The sequence below is a fragment of the Acanthopagrus latus genome, chromosome 11 (assembly GCF_904848185.1).
Source record: "Acanthopagrus latus isolate v.2019 chromosome 11, fAcaLat1.1, whole genome shotgun sequence".
NCBI classification, from domain to species: Eukaryota; Metazoa; Chordata; class Actinopteri; order Spariformes; family Sparidae; genus Acanthopagrus; species Acanthopagrus latus.
This window is the reverse complement of record NC_051049.1, coordinates 9,686,467-9,699,138: the sequence shown is the minus strand read 5'-3', so window position 1 is coordinate 9,699,138 and position 12,672 is coordinate 9,686,467. Positions and strand designations below refer to the sequence as shown.

Genomic DNA, 12,672 nt, shown 5'->3' with positions numbered 1-12,672 from the left:
CAATTACGAGATATTTGCATAGCCGTTAACAATTAGAGGGCAGATGGCAAACAGCGGGCATTAAAAAAAAAAAAAAACACCGAGCGCCATCTTGGCTGAGGGAGACAGCTGGCAGACAGGAATCGGCCATTTTGTAAGCATGGGTCGCTGCCAGGCTGAGGCGTAGAGAGGCGCCAGTCTCTCTCTGTGTGCCAGGAGATTGGCAGGCGAGGGGGAGTTTGCGCTTTAATACCCTGCCTGGTACAGGCAACAACAACGAACTCCACCAACACCCGGTGACAGTATGATCACAGCCCAGGGCTCCAGTTGAGAGCTGAATGAGGAGATCAACTACAACATAACGTGTCTATGTTCACTAAAGAAACACACACACACACACACACACACACACACACACACACACACACACACACACACACCTCTGAGCGGAGATGGGATCTTATCATAACACGGTTACCAGGACGGGAGAAGTCTCTTACTTCCGTTATCCTCCCTGCTTCGTTTAAAATGTATCTCTCCGAATCATATAATTGGTTTTATTTGCAACAATAGAAGCAATCTAATAAGGAGATGGTACTCACCAAGAGGGATGAATCCTGCTGTGACCTTTTCTCGTCTCTCTGTCCTGTAGCGTCCTTCAGAGTCCACAAATACGTACAGCACAGGATGTTTTGTGGTACGACCCCTCAAGGCCGAAGTTTTCAAGCCGGATGTTTTCGAGCACTTTTCTCTTAGGATTTGGCCAATTTTCTTGAGTCATCACGAATTTGCTCAAACATCTGAAGAGCAGGTCTCTTTGTGTGGAGAGGGACTTTTTGTAAACATGGAAGAGAAAAACTCCGGATGAAAAGCCAAGTAATGTCAGACAGGAGGCGAGGGGAAGGTGGTGGTGGGGGCACCAAACAGGTACAACTACTGTCCTTTTCATCTCTCATTCAATTAGCAGCCATTCACTTGTGCTGCCATGGGATCCCTGCTGCACGGCAGTAAGTGGACTTCAGCTGCTATTTCCACACACGGAGAGAGAGAGAGGTATGAAAGCTGGGGCCCGCCTTCCTCTCTTCCACCTTATAGATCAATACTGCACTGCCATATCCTCTGATGGGAGCTGCTGTAGTGAGGGTAAGAAAATCTAAGGCGAAAAGACAGGCTGTGTCTGATACAGCGGATGAGAGAAAAAGTTCAAATTGTCCTTTCATCCCGGCTCATGAGATCTGAGGAATATTGTGCGCTACGTGCTTGGAAGTGGGACTGAGTATAAACGTCCTGTGTGCTGTCTCCGATGGATCCATACACAGACGTTTAAGGAGGAATGAGTAATAAGGGGGAGGGAAGTGGAAGAAAAGAGACCTTCAACGTCCTGTCTTATTATTCTTCCGTTTCTCTCCCTCCCTCGCTGTCTCCGCGTCTCTCTGACAAAGTTTTATCAAGTGGTGTTGGACGCTGCAGAAAAACCCCTCCGGCTGAACCACACACAAAGACTCTCTCTCTCTCTCTCTCTCTCTCTCTCTGTCTCTTCTCTCTCCCTTCTTCTCTCTATTTTACACACACACGTGCACCTACTGACACACACACTGCGTGTGGGGCGGATGCAGGGTTAGGGCCCTGGCCCTGGCTGGTGCTGGGACTGCTGGAGAAAGATAGAAAGAGAGATGGAGAGAGGAGCTGGGAGCAGTGGTGGTGGTTGGTCCCTGGGCTCCGAGGCCTGCAGGCGGTGCTGGGCAACCTCTGCTAGCCTCTCTCCTCTGTATTGATTTCTGCTGCTCCGCGCTGCTCCGCTCTGCCGCGGAGGCTCCTAGCCGGCGGGGATGAGAGCTCGGCTCACCCGCCTCACCTGCCTCTCTCCTGGCTTGGCTGGCCTAGCCTGCCCACTCTGCCGCAGCTTTGGCTGGCCCCTGCTGGCTCCCCGGGACCCCTGTACGCAGCACCGGGGCCACAGGAGGAAGGCAGCCAGAGAGCCCATGGCGATCCACAGCTGTGTTCACCTGCTCTGGGTTCACCCGCTTCGAACCACCTCCTCGAACTGCTTCTATCCTTCTCTCCTTCCATCCTTCCACCCACTCTGCTTTCTCTTTTTCCTCCTCCGCTGCCTCCTCCTCCTCCTCCTCCTGCTGTACACAAACAACCAGAGACAGAGAAAAAAAAAACAAGTTAATCTTAACTTTCAGCATTTTACCCGCTCTGAATGTCAATCCTGGTCTTTGATCAGCGAGGAGTCAGGGGTGAGGATTCTGGCATCCTCTCCCAGCCGGTAATGTGAACCTGCTAACCTTGGAGAGCAGAAACTGCTGGGATTGGAGGCCTGAGAGTTAAGTGTGTCAGGCAGAGAGATGCTGTCTGCCAAAGGTACTCTCAGCTATTAGATTGTGATGTGCTGCAGATAGCAAAATATAGCGAGAGTGGGCCCATTATAAAAATCACCACTGCGTCAATAGAATACATTAGAAATATTTACAGGGAAAGTTGGTCTTCAACAACCACCCTCTGCTGCTCTCCCTCAGCTGCACAAGCCCACAGAGTTTTTATATTTGCTTGGTTATAAATAACAAAAGCAACACTTAAAAAACCGACGGGATATTTCAAACTACCCTTCCGTCACCTTTCCCCTCTTGGTGAGAGTGAAGGAATGGAAATGTTTTGGCCGGGCCAGTGGTGCGCCATAGAAACTTTGTCAAAGAAAAACATCTCAGCTTTTGTATCATCTAGAATTATTCAAATGGGTCCTGCAGCCCTCTTCTTATGATAATACCAGTTGGGGGGGGGATGGGGGGGGTGACATTTCTTTGAGGATTCATGCTCCCATTGTGTTCCCTCAGCAGAGAAAGAGCCGTGGCCAAATTCAACCCCCACCGCCGGCCCGCATTGCACCGCGACGTACTAACCACACGAATCCCAAAAATATCCTCGCTGGCCGCAGCCACCACAGGGCTGTGACAGCCCTTCTGTCCGCCTCTCTCCACCCCTCGGCAGGCCTGAAAAAGAGACTAAGACCCACGGGCTGACTGCCAGGGGAATAGAGAAGTAAAGTGCAGTGGTTTAGAGTCGGTGGGCCGGCAAAAGCTTTGGAAGTTAGAGCTGTCTGTTAAGGAAGGATCGAAGGGGGGGTGCGGGAGTGGCATGGGGGGGTTACACTGTTGGGACAAGAGAGGCAAGTTTGGGAGAGGGGGGCGAGTTGAGTTAGGGGGACATGGATGGGGACCGGGGGTGCGGTGCATGTCTCAGACACAATAATACTATTCATTGGGCTCAGACATGGGTGTTAACTCCCCTCTGACAGAGCACAATGGGACTCGGCGGCATTCAGGCAGCCTTGGTGATATTGTTAGTTCAGGGCTGCATTCTCCCTGCCGCAGGATAGAGCGCCCGCATTGTACCCGTCCGGCAGGATGGATGGAGGGAGGTTTGAGAGGTGAAAGGCAAAGAAAGAGAGAACAGTGCGTTTGTCTATCTGTCAGTGCTGAAGGAGCGAGGGGCAGAGGGAACAGGGGGCGGAGAGAAAGGCTGGGGAGGGGCGGCGGCGGCCGCGGCGGAGGTGGCGGCGTCGGTGGTGTTTTTTTGCCCCATGGCATTGGACTTGTTTGTTTCAGGGGGGAAAAGAAATAAAAAGGGAGAAACTGAGAGCGAAAGAGGCCGCGCAATAAATATTACTCAAGCAGCCGAGCGCAGGGCTAAAGAGGCATTAAAGGGGGTGGGGACACAGACGGAGCGAGGGAGGCATGGTGGCATTTTTATGGGGGAGAAAAGGCAGCAGGTTTGTATGCTGCTTCAGAGTTTAGATGCGTTTTGTTCATGCGCCTCAAAAGAGGGAGAGAGCGGAGGAGAGCGGAGGAAGGGCGACAGAAAAAATGAGAAACCGTGGCGGTTTGCCGCTGTTTGTGACTCGGATGAGGTGACATCCAGCTACCACGAGACCTACTTTTGCAGAGGAGAGGAGGAGAGAAGAGAGGAGATACACTATATAATTCGAAAGGCAGAGGGGAAACTGAGACAGCTGAAGCAGCACAGCAGGCATTTGGGGAATGCAGACTGGTTCTTAGACACAGACAGGAGAGAGGTTTCCAGAAAATCATGAAAAAAAAAAAATCAAAACTGAATTTCTAGGAATCAGCAAAATCAAATGTCAAATAATGCACAGTTCCATCCACTGCTGCTGGGCGAATATAGGCTGCCGGTTGGAAAAAACACTGGTGGAGTTAATCAAACCTCTCAGAGTGGAAAACCAGAAGAGAAATACGGCATTTATGATGGTTTCATGTCCTAATGTAGGGGACATTAAAGCCTCCTCTTCAGCCCACACTGAGCTGCTATTTTCGTCTGCCACCATTTTTTGTCTCATGTCACATGCTTCATTCACATCATGATTTACTGACCCAACTGTTTTCGATGCGCCAACTTATTCACCTCAGCCAAGTAGAAAAACATCAATTATGATATTTTGGACTGATTTATTTGAATGTCAAACACATTTAACTCCTTTAATTCCTTGTCATCTCTGCTGACATGTGATAACACACGTTCATCGTTCAAATATTGATGAGTTAATTTTGATTATTATTTTGTTTTTTAATCGATAATCTAAGAAACTATTTTTGAGAAAAACATAGAAATTTGCAGCTTGTTTCGGTCTGTACATTAGAGCCCGACCGATGTAACGGATGGCTGATATCATCAGCCGATATTGGCTTATTACAGATATATTGGTATCTGTGTAAAGTTGTCTGATATGTGCTGAGATGTTGTGGGTAATTCATAATCATCGAATTCCCAGTGAAGCTTACTGTCTTAGTGCTCTAATGTCGCTCTGGACAATAACGTTTTATTTTGGTGTACAGTCTGTGTAAATAAGAATATTTGCCAGTATATCAATATCTGAATTTGTCATTCTCCCGATATCGGTATTGGAATCCTGCCATCAGTCGGGCTGTACGTCACGTTAAAACAAATAGATTTGTGTCGAAATAAGAGAAGACATCTAATGACATCACCGACAACGAGGAAATCATGACGGCCGTTTTCAAATTCACACAAAATAATTAATAGAGAAAACAATTGTCATATTCATTATTTATGACAAGGATAAAAGCGCTCATGAGGATCTCACTTGGACACCTCACATGTAAAAAAGGCAACGCTGTGCTGCCATACGGGCTTCGTAGACGTCTCATCAAATTCCCATGGAAGCTGCAGTCGCTGAGCGTCGGCCTCCGAGCACCTCACGGTTCTGATGAAGGTATGGTAAAGAAACGGCAGATCTATAGTAGCAAGCGAGCCGGTGGCGAAGATATGAGGGGATTCACAGCAGCAGCGAGGTATTTGTGAGAGGGACAAAGATTTAAAAGGACTCATTATGCACGGCTTCACACGCACGCATCTAATCACGAGACATGACACACACACACACATGCGCGAGCAGGAACACTGCTCCTTCTGCACAGAACAACCTGCTTCCATGAACAGTACTTTGTTTGTTTCCCCTCTGGTAAACTCTGACCAACTGTTCCCATAGCAACCTTACCTACTCGTTCCCTGTGTGAATGTGTGTGCGTGAAAGGGAAAGCGGGGAAGAGGTATGTGGGGTTGTGTGTGGGGGGGTCTGAGAGGAGGGTCTTGATATGACAGAGGTACGTGTGTTTGTGTGTGTGGGGATGATCAAGGGGATCCTGTCAATGAAGTTTGGATGATTCCGTGACGTCTGGAGTCAAACCCCCCTCCTCAGATTAGGAGAAACATCCAGTGGTGTGATGCCTGGTTGTCAGGCAGGCAGGCAGGAGCAGCCCAGGGCATGGCTCTCGTCGGGGGGCTAATGCCCTTCAGGGGTGGCTGAGGTAGCGAGGGTACTGCCCTTTGTCCCCGGTGGGGGGATTACACTAGTCAACCAGCACAGACAATGTACCCCCCTCCTGGGATGGGAGGACCGACCTGCTCTCTACCAATGATAGGGGCAGTCAACTGATCACTAACTTAATTAAGGATAGAGGGAAGGAAGGGGTGATGCAGAAGTGAGAAAGAGAGGAGTGCTGAGAAAGATTGGGGATAAAGAAGAGACTGAGAAAGGAAGAAGAAAGCGGGGTTAGGAGCGCCAGGATTGCGGGGGGGGGACACGCTAAAATAAGAAGAGGCATGGAGTTAAAAAGAGAGCAATGGGAAGCAGCGGCGGGGTGAAGAGAAGGCTTCTCTAGCACAGGATTAGGAGGGAGAGGAAGATGAAAGGATCGGGTCTGACAGAGGACAGGAAAAAGGCCAGGAGAGATGGCCGGAGGAGAGGAAGACCGACCGGCGACTTAAACTCCGAGCAGGGAAATCAAGAAGAAGAAAAGAGGAGAGGAGGGGAGCACAGGTGTCCGTGACTGCAAGGCCTTGTTTCATTTTTTTTTTTTCTAACAACGTGAAAACTGCCTCTCTGTTCCCTATTTATGCCACAGCACACACACCTATTCAAATCCAATGACAAATACGGCAGATAATTCTATTAGCCCAGAGAGGACTTTAATAGAGGATATTTAGGGGACAGTTAGCGGGCCCTGGTAGCATAGCTCAGGCCCACTGCAGACAGATATGGCTCTGCAATACTTAACAACAGGGATTTGGCAGCACTGTTGATTGAACATGCCAAATCCCATTTGTCGGAGGGCTGTGCGCGTTTGTATCGACACTCTGTAACCTTGTGGCTCCGTAAAAGGAGACCACAGTGTGTGTGTGTGTGTGTGTGTGTGTGTGTGTGTGTGTGTGTGTGTGTGTGTGTTTGTGTGTGTGTGTATGTTGCTGGCGGGCAGGCAGGTGGGTGGCACGGCCCAGCTGGATAGGTGGATCTCTACAAAGTCCCCTCCATCCACGCTCCTCTCCAACCCCCCTTCATCCTCCTATCTTTACATCGGCGTCCGCCTCGATTCCCTCTCTCCGCAATAAAAAAAAAATGGGTGACAAGAGGGAGATAGAGAGGCTTTCTCAACACTCCTTTTCTTGCTTTTCCTCCCATCCCTCCCCCAGTTCCTTCCATCCCCTATGGTGGAGCTGCCAGACAGGAGTGCTCAGCAGCTCTCCGAACGTTATTGATCCTGAGAGCAAGCCGGCCAAGGGAGTTGGTGTCTCTCCCTCTCTGTTTCTATCTCTCCTCCCTCCATCACACCCTCATCCCCCACCACCAGCCCGCAACTTTTTCCTCTCTCTCTCCCTCCCTCCCTCCCTCCTCGCCTCTACTTCATTTATCAAGGTTAAAGAACTCTTATAAAAAAGGGAAGAGGGGGTCGCCTGGATGTTATCTGACTTCATGAAAGAAATCCCCTCAGGCCACTCCACTAGAGGAGGATGCTCTTTGCCAGACCCAACTCTACATCTACACACACACACACACACACACACAGTGGCACCATGCAGCGGCCCACTCACAGGCAGTCAGAAATAGAAAGTAGCATGTCCAGTTTGGTACACAGCAACAGGACAATCAAGAATAGAAATGAAGAGGGTGGATGAACGGACACGGAGGGAGGAAATTATAAAAAATTAGTCACTGTGTTCCGCAACGAGGTCAAACACGAGCGTTACAGCACCGCTTTCTCAGAGGGCGGGACTGATGTGAAAGAGTTTAGACGTAACGGCTGCTTGGATGTTTAATTAATCTTGTACTAATGCCTTATAGATTACTTATTAGCCATTAATTAGAAAAACTTTTGGGGTGCCAGGTGCACTGCAGCCCTTCTCCAGGAGGTAAGTGGTCGGACGATACATTTGGCCGGAGCTGCAGCAGCTTATCGGACAAGGTATGTCAAGGTGGAGGGAGACGATGTCAGCCAGCCAGATTTTAGCCAACCTGGCAACACAAATGTTGTTTTTTAGAGCTGACGAAATTAGACAATTAACTGATAAGTAATTTCACTCTTGGCACGGAATCAATTAAATTGTGTTAATTTTTACCCATAAATGCCAAAAAGCCTCTCAGAGGTGAGGTGTTGGTTTCTACGGAGGACGATAAAAAGGCCACGCTTGAAATTTTTTGTTTTAATGGTGTTGATTGAAGCACAGTCTGACGCGTCGATCGATAACGGGTATGCCTTGATCTGACATTTTTAGCATAAATCAGTTGCTACAGTTGTCAAGATGCCGTCTGTACTGGCATGAAGGGGCGCAGGACTGATGGGGGAAGAGGGGGCTGAGTGCAGAGGAAGGCCCGTAGAAAAAATACCTACAGAACTGATAAACTGTTTAGACTAAACTTGCATGGCACGCATTTAACAATGGTGGCTTTCATGTGATGGATGACACATCATGAGAAAAACACGCAGTCAATGCCAAGGCTGAGCATTTCTGCTCTAGAACTACAATGTGTAACGGTCCCGCAAAATACAGATTCATAGGCCAGGGTTTTTATACGTCGCAAAGCGAGTGGTATCCAAGATGTCAGGTGCGCCTTATCCATATTTCAAAACAAGGCAGAGACGTGTTTGGTTTTTCAGCTGCAAATCTTTTTTTTTTAAAAAAAGGAGATATGAGGATCTAAATAATCATGAGAAACAGGTGCCACTTCTTTGGAAAAATTGCGATAACACAGCCGAACAAATTTTTACATAACACTGTCTGGAGAATTTCACCCTATAACTGAGGGGATCTGCCACAGTAACTGATGTTGAGACCTTAAACTGTTCTATCCATTTATCCTGAGGGCGCACAGAGTACGAGACAACTTGTCAGACTGCAGATGTGTTTATTTTTCAGTTAACTTAGCTAACCTCACTTGAGGATCCATGTCAAATGCTAACAGTACATTCTATATGCTATCTGTATAAGTTGCTTAAAGGGGTAGACAACAAGCCATTTTCCTATTTCCAGCCCGGGACTTGCCAGCTGAAATAACTGACTGCCACTGGAAGCTAATGTAAGCTAGCTAAATAAGCTAACATTAGCTCCACGAGTTTGTTGAAAAGCCACCCTCTGGTTTTAATGTTGCCGAACAACTACTTTTGGAGACAAGAACACTTTAACACACTATTTAAACCAATACTCACACTTTTGCTCTGCTCAACAGACAAAATGTTGATGTATTACGGCCCCCCCATCCCACTTTTTCAACATAGAGAGGTTAGACAGGACTGCTGCACCCAGCTAACGTTAACCTGCCATGTTAGCCTGCATTTTCTGTTGCTTAGGGTGGCTGACAAAGACCACGAAGGCAATGGAACAGAAGCTGATTCTCTATGCCTAACCAAACGACTTTTAATTGCTGACTGAAATAACAACAAATAAAGTGCCACCGGAAGATTATACCGACTGTAGCTAGCTAGCTAAATAAGCTGATGTTAGCGGCGTAAGTTTGCCATTCCTTGGTTTTATAGTTTCATGTCAACTCATTTTGAAAAAATAAACTTTTTAACACACAGTTTAATCCACTACTTACACTTGTGCTCCCCTCCACAATCCAAACTCCAGAGCATTACAGCCCTGGCTTTAACACATGGAGAAGCTGAACCAACCTGCTGTAGCTAGCTAAGGTTGCTAAGCTACGCCTGTCAAAAATAATGATTTGATGATTAAATTAATTACTGCTTCTAGTCATCTATTTAATCGAGGGTTATAACTGATTTTAAAAAAAGTATTGTAAATGATTTATAAACACACAAAGTAATCTCTGCCAGTTTTAAGAAAGTGGCACCGATGTATTCACAGCAAACCTATACAGAGAAAGAAACCTGAGTTGTTATTTGGGCAGAAAAGCCAACAGACATGCACATTTTAAGGCTCCATAACTCAACCATAGGAATAGTTTCTGCATCTCCAGCCATTAAGAGACTGTAGCCGCTATTGTCCCTGTTTGTAAAAGGACTGGAAATGGCTCTACATGTGGAGTACATCCTGTCTTCCATTGTTACTGCTTTCACTCTCTCCTATAAAGGCCTGCCTGCACTCCGGGCTACAGCGGCCAGGCAAACATACACAGCAGCACATTACGGAGCCATACCTTCCCCTCCCTTTGTGCGCCGTAATTGCCACAATGCATCTTCTCGTCCAGCTAATTAAGTGAGTCTTTCCCATTGTCTCCAAATACTATCACCTCTTCACACATCCGGGGAGAGAGAGAGAGAGACAGAGAGAGACAGAGAGAGAGAGAGAGAGAAGAGGGAGAACTATTAAAGCAAGAGATGGAAAGAGCAAAGGAGGGGGGAGAAAGACAAAGGCAGGAGTCCAAATAGAGAGAGGATGAATGACAAAGGCATGCGTCTGTGTCCTGGTAAATGTTTGCCAGTTGAAAAAAGGTGCCTCTTGTCTGTGTTTGCCGGCGAGCTGCGAACACCACATTACTACTGTCAGATGGAAAAAACCTTCCTTCTACATAAAGTCATTCAGAAAATCAGGGAAAAAAAAAGACTGACGGAAATTGCATTTAAAATGATAACATGAAGCAAAAAATATCCAAATGCCAATGTAAAGGCCTAAAAGTTAAGAGTTATTTTGGCTGATGATCACAGCGGTAACAAAGAGGACACGCTTAGATGGAGTGAATAAACCACAACGTTATACTAAAGCATCTCGCAAAGGCTGAAAAAGTCTCCCATCACTCAAACATGCATTTTTTTGTTGATTCACTTGATGTTTGACCTTCACTGTGCCGACTGATGAACAGTCAGTTTGACACCAGACGGACGTTTTCACACTCAAGCGTTGGAGGGCGAAAGTTTCACTGTGCTCACCTTAAATCTGACTTTCACACGTGAATGTATATATGTGTATATATGTGTATATTTTGAGACAACTATGGATCAACCCATATGGTTTATTCAGGGCCGACATCAATTGTTAGTAATCAAGACGATGGATAACAGACATTTGGAGCCAATTTACATTTGCAGTAAAAAATGAAAAATATAGCGTCAACATTTAGTTCAATTTTGAGGTACTTTATATGAGTACTTCTTCTGCTTTACTTATTCATTTGATTGATCAGAGAACAAAAAAAAACAACAGAAGAGGTTATTGGTAAACTGCTGAATATCGACCCTGATAAGCAGCCGGGCAAATAATGTTTCAAACTCCAGCATGGACATGTGAGGAGGAAAAAGACATCATGTGTCCAGATGAAAGTTTTAAAATGAACAATATTTGCAATTTAATAAAGTTTTTCTCAATGAGGGAAAAGTAGTAGATGTAATTTAAAGAATTTTTAATGAGGTAATCAGACCTGCTGTCAAGGTAGTGTCCTGTATATGGGATGTTCAACAATTTACATTACTTATTATTTACTTATATCACCAAAAATACTTTTTATACTGTATGTATTATAATGAACAATATACGTGCACATTTATGGTTATCATTAAAATGCATTTTAAGAGTCGGTCAGGTGTGCCGCTACTGTGAAGCAAAGACAAAATGCTTCACCGCAAATCAGAGGTCTTAAAAAAACAAAAAGACTAAAAGAGAAAATTAGAAAATGAACAGAGCAGCTGGACAATTACCAGTTTTCTGGTCCAAAAAAAATACATGAAGAAGTGTGTATGACCATCGAAGCTGACTAGTGAGAAGCTAACCAGACGGGTAAATAAAACTTTAGATTAACCTTTCAGTAATGCCGGCGCGGTGGGTGCCGCAGTCAGAGTGAATAAGGGGCCCAATTTTGAAATGTTTCTCCCCATCCATAACTCCTACCAGCTGGCCTGGAGGTATAATAACTGTTTTGCTGAAAAACTGTATCAGAGTTAAGAGTTTAAAATACATTTATATTTAAACATCCTCTGGGGGAGATCTTTTGGTAAGTCCGATTTCACCCATGCTGGGAACAAACGTTACTGATCATTTCCCTTACAATCACTGAGTCTTCTTAATTGAACAAAATACGTGTATTGAACTACACCCGGCCTGTACTGGCCTTTCATCCTTTACAAAAAAACAAAACAAAAAAAAACAAGAACCACTGCAGTACATTTGACTTTAAATGACAATATAGTTAAAATGAATCACTGACAGGAAGTAATCCTGGAACGGGTCCAGGACTGAGCCGGGGCGTTTGAACTAACATTGCCCTCTCCTCACACATCTAAAATAAAAAAAACTAAAGGAAATATCAGTGATTTCACTTTGGAGAGAGAATTTTCACAAAGACGCGCAAATTCATTTTAGGGGAGCACAGAATTCCAGTCTTACGTGTAATATCCTGGATATTTCCTAAAATTGCACCGTGCGTTCCGCCGAATGCTGCAATAGTTTGGCCGTATCAGCTCCAGTCTGTCATGACTTCACTAACATCTCTAATGGAATTCATAATGAACAACTAGAGAAAGTGAAAACAGGTGCCTTTGTTCCCTCTTCTCCCTTTATTTCCTCACTGCTCAGACCTGACTGAGGAGTGTGAACGGCTGAATCACTGGAGGACACAGACCAACACTCATCTAAATTCCACCTCTCTTCAGAGTTGCTAGGAGAGACCCCCACCCCGACAAAAAAAACAAAACAAAACAAAACAAAAAAACTCACACAGACACACACAGGCGCACACTGGCTTCATGCTCAAGTCCACTCGCTGACCCCTAAGGCCAGACACTCTCTTCCAAACACGCCAAAACCCCCCAAGCTCTCCCCCTAAAAAAAAAAAAAAAAAAAAAAAAACTCAACCCCTCCTTGAACCTCCATCACTCCCACCTCCCCCCCTTAACCATCCTGAACGCCTTCCCTTCCCACACTCAAGTT

General features: G+C 46.0%; 1 long non-coding RNA gene across 3 annotated transcripts in view; it reads right to left on the bottom strand.

Moving 5' to 3' along the window:
* Positions 1 to 12,672, bottom strand: part of LOC119027996 — a 46,136-nt gene that overhangs the window by 12,649 nt on the left and 20,815 nt on the right. For 2 of the 3 annotated variants that reach the window (XR_005077543.1, XR_005077541.1), the window contains exon 3: positions 582 to 2,111. This is a non-coding gene — a long non-coding RNA (uncharacterized LOC119027996). The remainder of the gene's footprint in view (positions 1 to 581; positions 2,112 to 12,672) is intronic. The other variant, XR_005077542.1, reaches the window with a different exon arrangement.